Source organism: Microtus ochrogaster, chromosome 4 (assembly GCF_000317375.1).
Source record: "Microtus ochrogaster isolate Prairie Vole_2 chromosome 4, MicOch1.0, whole genome shotgun sequence".
NCBI lineage: Eukaryota > Metazoa > Chordata > Mammalia > Rodentia > Cricetidae > Microtus > Microtus ochrogaster.
This window is the reverse complement of record NC_022011.1, coordinates 82676736-82686044: the sequence shown is the minus strand read 5'-3', so window position 1 is coordinate 82686044 and position 9309 is coordinate 82676736. Positions and strand designations below refer to the sequence as shown.

The 9309-nt window shown below is 45.6% G+C and overlaps 1 pseudogene; it reads right to left on the bottom strand.

Annotated features, from left to right (window-relative positions):
- Nucleotides 1-3192: 3192 nt before the first annotated feature.
- LOC101979731 overlaps nt 3193-9309 on the bottom strand; it is a 14067-nt pseudogene continuing 7950 nt past the window's right edge.

Below are 9309 nucleotides of genomic sequence, written 5' to 3'. Positions count from 1 at the left end.
TGCTGCTATGAACATAGTTGAACAAATGCCCCTGTCATATGATCGGGCATCTCTTGGGTATACTCCCAAGAGTGGTATTGCTGGGTCCAGGGGTGAGAAGCAGATTTTCTGAATGTCTGGTAAAGCGCATATGAGAGGCAAGCTTGCGGTTTACGAAGTCAGCACGCATGCGTGGATATGCAGTGAACACAGCCTGTGGACTTGGACCTTCAAGCTCTTCAAAATTGTTAAAGGTTTTGTTCTGTTTTAAAGTGTGTGTGTGTGGTGTGCACGTGAACAAAAGCACAGGCACCCAGGGAGGTCAGAAGAAGATATCCGGTTTCCTGGAACTGGCTGTTGTGAGACACCCAATATTAACGCTGGGGAAAGAACCTAGGGTTTCTGCTAGAGCGGTACATGCCCATGCCCTTAACAGCTCAATTTTAATTTTTCTTTATACAGGTTTTCAAAGAAGCCCGTGTTACTTTGGCAAAGGAGTGAGCCATGTATGTGAGCCTCAAAAATGCCTTCTGCTTAGAGATCACATCCTAGAAAGTGACAGCCTCTGAACGTGCTGGGTTCCCACACCCTCAGCTGCCTGCATTTTGGCTGCCTAATATCACATTCCAGGCTACATAGTAACAGCATTATTTTGGCGCAAACTGCCTGCCCGGCTCCCTTCTTTCTGCAGGGTTAACATAGTTGTCACCTCTTGAGGGACTAGTGAGATTGGACACAGAGTTACAGTTGGTGGTTGGTAAGGCATGGTCAGTAGGCAAGATATGGGGGGAGGGTAACTGTGGGCTCCTTGACCACTGCCTCCTCTCCATCTTCCTCCAGCCACCCAGTCACACAACTTGAAAGACGTGTTTCCGCTAAACTTCAAAATCTATCTCCTGTCCCTCATGACAGCCACTACCCTAACCCTGTCCTCACAAGGGCCACCAATCCTGAGCTACTCTGGACCCTATATGCCTTGATGGGGATGCAGCTGGGACAATGATACCCAATTGGAAAAAGGGATGATGGGAAGGCAGCCTCATGTGTTCAAATCACCCTGGAAGAGCCTTGCTAACTTATACCTCTGTGTTGTCCGAGGTTTCTGTCCTGCCTGGTTCCCACAGTCATTAGGTCCCAAAGAAATCACACAGAGTCTACATTAGTTATAAACTGATTGGCCCATTAGTTCAAGCTTCTTATTAATTCTTATAACTTATATAGCCCATTATTAGCCCATTATTCTTGCTAGTCATATGGCTCAGTACCTTATTCAGCAAGGCAGATCACATCTTGTTTCTTCTGTGGTGGGCTCATAACTGTGGAGGAATGGGCTTCCTTCTTCCCAGAATTCTGTTCTCCTAGACCCACCTCTATTTCCTGTCTGGTTGTCCCGCCTATACTTCCCACCTGGCTACTGGCAAATCAGGGCATATTTAAAACATAATTGATAGAATACAGAAAATTCTCCCACACTACTTCCCCCTCTTTTTTTATTTATTTATTTATTTTATTTTATTTTTTTTGGTTTTTCGAGACAGGGTTTCTCTGTAGCTTTGGAGCCTGTCCTGGAACTCCCTTTGTAGACCAGGCTGGCCTTGAACTCACAGAGATCCACCTGCCTCTGCCTCCCGAGTGCTGGGATTAAGGGTGTGCACCACCACCGCCCAGCTTTTTTTTTTTTTAAATAAAGAAAAATATCCATAGTCCATTTTTTGGGAATGTGGGCATAGTTTTCCAGGCTACTTCCTGCTGGTTGGGGGTGCTGATAATCTTATGGGGACCTAAAGAAAATTTAGAACTATAATCAAGTCCTTTACTGAACTATCCTGTAAATCTTGATCATCTCAGGCAGCAGTCTTGAATCCATTCTGAATGTAGAACTCAGACATCCGGGCCATCTGTCCCTACCAGAGATTTCTCAGGTGGTCTTCCTTGATCAAACCTGATTTTTCTTAATGCAGAATGAATCCACAGTCTCTCATTTCCTGTGGAAACAAAAGGAAAACCTCTTCTCCAAAGTAACATACCTTTTGATGTCAATTTTGAAGACAGGGTACTTTCAAAATACCTATCTTGGATTAATTCAGAAGCATTTATAAACAAATATCTTTTGGCAGCTGTTGCTCCTTCCCCAGCATTCAAACAATTCAAAGAGAACATAATAACATACAGTATCAAGATTCTCTGTGTTTTTTCCACTTTACATGGCTTTATTTTAAACTCTATTTCTTTTTTTCTTTTTAAAAATATTTACTTATTTATTATGTATACAATATTCTGTCTGTGTGTGTGTGCGCAGGCCAGAAGAGGGCACCAAACTTCATTATAGATGGTTGCAAGCCACCATGTGGTTGCTGGGAATTGAACTCATGACCTTTGGAAGAGCAGGCAATGCTCTTAATCACTGAGCCATCTCTCCAGCCCTGAACTCTATTTCTTTTATTTTTAATTTTTGGCTTTTTGAGACAGGGTTTCTATGTATCTTATCCTGGAACTCATTCTGTAGACCAGGCTGTCCTTGAACTCACAGAGATTTGCTTGTCTCTGCCTCCCAGTGCTGGGATTAAAGGCCTGTGCCACCACACCTGAACTCACAGAGGTCTGCCTGCCTCTGTCTTCCAAGTGTTGGGGTTAAAGGTGTGCACCACCACAACTAACTACTCTCTTTTTCTTTTTTCTCCCAAGCCTGCATATATTTTTAAACACACAGTAAACCATTTAGAGGTTTTTTTCATCTTTGAATCTCTCTTTACTGTCTCTCTCTTTTTCTGACCTTGAGTCTTTAATTTGGTAAGCAATATGGATAGGATTAAAGCCGAGGCTTTGACGGCTGGCTGTAAGAGTTAGCCGATAAGAAGCTAGAGCTAATGGGCCAAGCAGTGATTTAAATAATATAGTAGTTTCTTTTTTTTTTTTTTATTTTTTCAGTTTTTCACATGTTCCTTTTGTTTAAAGGTTTACTCACAGGCAGTATTTAAAGTCAGGCTTTTTAAATTAAAGGCCTAAAGTATGAAATTTTGCAAATATGACACTGGCAAAGAATGAACGAACGTCTGGATAATTTAAACCCCCATTATCCTGGAGTCCAAGTCTGTAACATGGAATGCGCAAGATCGGTATCATTCAAAACAAACTGAGAAACCACAGGTGCTGGGTAAATTTGTCAATGAAGAGAAACGTAAGTTTCAGGCTTACAGAGTATGAAACCAGCAACTAGTTCTTCTGTGGCAAAGCATAAGCTGTGCTTCCGAACTTTGCCTGTAAGGTCTCTTTCTCCACCAGCAAATCTGCGTATCTCTGCTGAGGCTCTTTCTCTCGTTCCGGTGGCCACTGCAACATCTTCTTTTAGACACTCTAGCCTCCGGGGAATAGCAGGGTCTTCACGTTTCTCGGGTTCTTCAAAAGTGCGTAGCTCCAAGTGAGCCTGTTCAATTTGGTCCCATAAATCATTCAACTGTTTCCTGAGCCCCATAGCATGAGACTGGTAACCGCCAAGCAAAGTTTTCATCTTCTTTTCCATCTTGGCTTCTGTTGTCATGTGACCTCTGTTTATCTTTAGTCTCTTTTCAAGGGATCCAATTCTGTCCTTTCTGCTGTGAGATGAGCCCTTGTGTAGCAGCTCTGAGCAGGCAGAGACAGGACTTGACTGTAGCATTCTTCCCACACCTGGTGGTAAGCTTCACTGGAGAGCTCTCCCTGGCTCCTTGTTTTACCACTTCCATCTCGTGTACCAGAAGGCCCATCAGTTCTTCTCTGGAGAACTTCTCATAAGGGCTATGCTCAAGATAGGTAATGTGCTCAGAATTGTTGGTAGCAAATCCAGCAGTTTTTCCTTTTTTATTTCCAGCTGGCTCATGGGGGTGATGGAGACGGTCATAATGAAGCATAGTAATCACTTCTTTTTTGATCAGTTCTTTGCTTTTCTGGAAATCTGTTAGAGGTGGTTCTACATTTAAAGGTCTTAAAATAGTTTCATTTACTTCAGACGGTCTTGGTAGAGCCTTCTGAATAGCTTTGTGTGTTCGCTTCATTTCCTTCCCACGCTCAGCATCTCGTAAGGCCTGCTTTCGGGCACCCACATCAGCAGCATCTTCAATGTAAGTATCATCTAGTTCACGTTCTTCCAACTCTTTCTTAGCATTTTCTGGTAGGACAATTTCAAAATCATTCTTAGGCGCAGGGAGACCCAACAACCATAGACAGAGATGTTAACGAGCTTCCCGTTCCATCTGCTTCACATAAGAGGGATCACCATAGTCTGCCATTCCATCTCCGGGATTAATGGCTAACTTGTCTCTAAGTGGTGTTCTACCTGGGGTGGCATTAGTGACTGGTTTGGGGGCTGTTCCCTTCAGCTCCATGAGAAGGAGTCCTGAAAGGGGTAGACAGAACTGTGTTTGGAGTCCGCACAACCTGCCGCTGTGGGGTCACACCAGAGAAGTCACTCACTTTCAGTGGAGTGTCCTCATTGGTCAAGGCCATGAGGTTCTGAGCTTCCTGCAACATTCTGTCTTGGGAGGCTGGTGTCTGTGGTGTTCTCAGAGTGATGCTGTTGTTTGTGACCTTGTACTCAGACAGGAAAGTGCTGGAAGCAGAGTTTGTGATTCCAGACTCCTCTGTAGACTGCTGAGCAACTTCACTGGCCTGACCTACCTTGACAACTTCCTGGAGTTCTGCATCTGAAATCTGAGGGGCAGGTAGCACCAACTTGCTTGTCTTTTTAGTAAATTCAGAGACATCACTAGTTTGATGTTGGGAGCAGTGAGACCCCAGATCCTGAATTTCTTGTAATCCCCTGATCTGATCTGAGTGCCTACAGCTGCTCTGAGCACGAGACCTTCACGAGTTCCTGATGGCAGGAGAGTGGTTTCTGGTGGGTTTGGCTGGGGCATGGCTATCTCTATATAATCTGCCCCTGAACACAATAAAGGGGGCATTCTTAGAGAATTCAAGGATAACCCCTGTCACTGTCTCTCTATCTGTGTGTGTCTGTGTATTTTAACCTCCAGCCTCCTTGCCCGAAGCTTGCCAACTGGGTGCCAGCACACAGAGCGCAGACACGGGGCATGGCAGTTTGAAGAATAGCGGATGACAAATCAGATTCTTTTTTTCTTTTTAAATGCTGTTGGTCTTTTTTTCTATCTCTTCCTTCTTGTTCAGATCTTAGTTCCCCATCAAGATCCTGCTGCCATAACTTCCTGAAATCTGCATCAAGGGCATGGTAATTCTCCTCAGAAGTATCATAAAAACCAAGAACAGGCTTTTTTTCAAGTGGGATTTCGGCATTACAATCAACTCCTCTCTTCTTTTTCCTTTTCTTCTGAATTTCTATGCCAGCTGCTCGAAGCTCTTATCTGGAGGGCAGCAAGACGAGAGCTCCTTCTCTCTTGCTTTCTTTCCTCTTAGCCTTCTTTCCGTGAGTATCGGCCAGTTGGGCTCGAGCCTCAGAAAGCATCTCAAGTTCATCTCATCCATGTCCATTGGATTGGGCCGAGCTGGTTTTGTTTCTGGATTTGTATCTATCTCTCCAGGTTTAAGTTTTCGGGGGTCATCTGTTGTTTGCTCTTCATTGTCCCTCTGGGCAGTTTTGTCCAGGAGGAACTCATAGTGTTCCAAGCACTGGGCTGCTGTTCTTCCATTGATGGGAATGATGGTCCACTACTGCGTTGGCATCAGTTTGGCCAAGTGCAGGAGTTTTTCCTCCTCTTCTCTGGACCATTCAGTTTCTTTAATACTTGGGTCCAGCCATTCATTCTGAACAGGACAACAAATCTGCCAAGATCCCACAGAAACACTTGAAATGGGGCTCCGGGGAGACTTGCCTCCCAAACGCAAGGCAAAACTGAAATTACTGAGTGTGGTCGTTTGAGTGAAAATAGCCCCCATAGGCTCAGAGGGAGTGGCATTGCTAGATGGTGTGGCCTTGTTGGAGTAGGCGTGGCTTTATTGGAGGAAGTATGTCACTGGGGGTGGGCTTTGAGGTCTCCGATGTTCCAGCCAGTCCCAGTGACTCAGTTCTTTGTTCTGTTGCCTGGATATCTCTGGATGGAGAACTCTAAGCTACTTGACCAGCACCGTGTCTGCCTTTGTGTTGACATGCCTTCTGCCATGATGATAATCATGATGGTAATGGACTAAATCCCTAAACTGTAAGTCAGCCCCAATTAAATGCTTTCCTGTCAAGAGTTGCTGTGGTCTGGCACATGCCTTTAATCCCAGCACTTGGCAGGCAGAGAGAGGAGATTCTCAGTTTGAGGCCAGCCTGATCTACAAAGAAAGTTCCAGGACAGCCAGGACTGTTACACAGAGAAGCCCTGTCTCAACAAACAAACAAACATCAACAACAACAAAGACTTGCCATGGTCATGGTGTTTCTTTGCGGCAATAAAAACCCTAGGTAAGACACTGAATATTTGTTTCAGTGGCTATAAAATGTAAACTCCATCAGTAGCCTTATTTTGTTTCTGCTTGGTTTTTTTTGTTTTTTTGTTTGTTTGTTTGTTTTTGTTTTTGTTTTTTGAGACAGGGTTTCTCTGTGGTTTTGGAGCCTGTCCTGGAACTAGCTCTTGTAGACCAGGCTGGTCTCGAACTAACAGAGATCCGCCTGCCTCTGCCTCCAAGTGCTGGGATTAAAGGCGTGCGCCACCACCGCCCGCCTGCTTGGTTTTTGAGACAAGGTCTCAGTAGCCCAGGTTGACTCAGAATCACCATGTAGCCAAGGATAGCCCCGCTATTCCTCCTGTCTTCCCCTTTCAAGCAGTCAGGCTCCAGGCTGGATCCCTGCGCTCAGCTGAACACCCTTACTTACTAGCTTGAGCATGCAAACATTTCATTACATTTAACAGCAAGCTGATGGTTATGTTTTTACCTATATGGTCAAGGCCAGGTGGCGGTGGTGGCACGCACCTTTAATCCCAGCACTTGGGAGGCAGAGGCAGGAGGATCTCTAAGTTTGAGGTCAGCCTGGTCTACAAGAGCTAGTTCCAGGACAGGCTCCAAAGCTACATAGAAACCTTGTCTTAAAAAAGAAAAGATAGAGAGAGAGATCATAGTCAATACATTTTTTTTTGTTGTTGTTGTTTGTTTTTTGTTTTGTTTTGGTTTTTTTTTGGTTTTTCGAGACAGGGTTTCTCTGTGGCTTTGGAGCCTGTCCTGGAACTAACTCTGTAGACCAGGCTGATCTCGAACTCACAGAGATCCGCCTTCCTCTGCCTCCAGAGTGCTGGGATTAAAGACGTGCACCACCATCGCCCGGCTCATAGTCAATACTTATTGCTAGTTATTCTTATTTTGGTAACCAAATAAATCTTAAAGGTGAAGTTATATGAAGTCGCACAGAATCAGCAATATAATGATGGAAGTTGTGGAACTGGTGTGGATTTAATGTGCTCTTCCAACGGGAGAGAGGCTAAGCAAGTGCTGAGCCAAGTTATGCTGATGCCCGTTCCTGAGGCAGTGATGGTTGGTTAGAAATTCTCCTGGGGTGCTGCTGCAGTCCTACCTGGGTTCCTCCAGCCCTGTTTGGAGACAGCCCCTGAGCCCTGGAGCTAGGCCAGCCTCTCTTCTTCCCCCTCCTAGCCTCAATCCTGTTTCAGCTTTTGTCAAGCTACTCTTTGCCCTGGGAGATCCCTGAGCGCAGGAACACCTGGATACCGCCCAGGGTAGGGACAGCCGAAAGGTCCCTACTCAGAGACCACTTCTTAGGGACAATGGTGATGCCTCAGATGCTCGACAGCTTGACTCAGTAAAAACAATAAATGAGGGGATGAAGGGGTGGTGTGAGGAGGAGTTCATAGCACTTCCGAGGCTTTGGGGTCTGATTTGATGGGTTTGACCTCCCCCCAATCAAACACCCAGAAAAGAAGTTCCAAAAATGCAAAACTTGAGGTTTCTAGGTGCCGATCAAGAAGCTGAACCCCACATGGCTACAGCACTGTGTAGGGGCACCCTGTTGCAGGGGTTCACTGTCTTGTAGATCTTTAGTTACTCTTTAGCCCTTCCTGTTAGGCCTATGGCTACACTGACATGAGAAACACAGACTTTCTTCTTCCTGGTCATAATTCCCTCAAATGCAATATAACAACTATTGCCAGGGCATTTGCATTGCATCAGATGACGCCAGTAATTTAGAAATGATTTAAAGTATATGGAAGGCTGTGCTTAGGGTCTATGCAAACACCATCTTGTATGAGGAATTTGCATCTTCCCAGATTTTGGTATCCACTGAGGTCTCTGGAACCCTGTGAGCACTGAGGGAGTATATTGCTCAGGATCAGGAAAAAAATGGGAGGAGGGCGTGGTCAAGGAGGCTGGCATGCCATGCATGGAGGGTACCAAGACTGCCAGACTAATGGATCCTGGGAGGTAAAGTAGGCTTGGGGGGTGGGGAGGTGGCTGGGTATGAGAGATTGGGTGGTGGCAACTGATAGAAATGGGGGTGACTAAGAAGAGGAAGTAGGGTCAGAAGGAGAAACCAGAACTGCAGGAAACACCACCCCATGTGGGGAGGGCAGACGTGTGGAAGGGTGCAGCAGAAAGAGGAAACTAGCCATTTGCAGCAGGGCATGAAGCCCAGGAGTCAGAATACTCCCCCAAGCACAGGTACGCTTCACAGATGAACTAAACCCCGTGTTCAGTATATGCATGGATTGTCTGGAGTGAATCACAGAACCACATTCTGCTAACCCATTTTGCAGATGAGCCAGCTGAGACCCTGACTGGCTAAAGAACTTGTCCACGGTCATACTGGTGTGGGAGTGAGATTAAGGCTGGGAAATTGTCCAGGGAGATAGGTCACAGAAGCAGGTGAGGTCACAGTGTGAGAAGCAAGTGCTGGTTAGCAGCAGGGAGGGGTGAGTCAGGCAAGCAAAGGTGTGTGTGGGTGTGGGGGTGTGGAAGGTACGGGTGGATAGGGACATCATTCTGTATCTACACATGCACATATACGGTATATACCTTTGCACTCAGTATTCAACAACAAAGCTTTTCTTTTTCTTTTCCTAACCTACACTCTTTTCCAGAGCCCAGTTAGCTGCACAGCTCCTGGGAGAAGAAATCAAAGAGGAGGGCTTCTATCCCTCCTGTCTTAGCTCCTTTTCTATTGCTGTGAAGAAACAGTATAACTGAGGCGCCTTCTAAAAGAAAGACTTTATCGGAGCTTACAGTTTCAGAGAATTAGAGTCAGTGACCAGCAGGGAACATGGTGACAGGCAGGAAGGCATGGCTCTGGAGTGGTGGCTGTAGCTGGGAGCTTACATTGAGAGAGAGAGAGAGAGAGAGAGAGAGAGAGAGAGAGAGAGAGAGAGAGAGAGTTTTTTGTTTTTTTTTTTG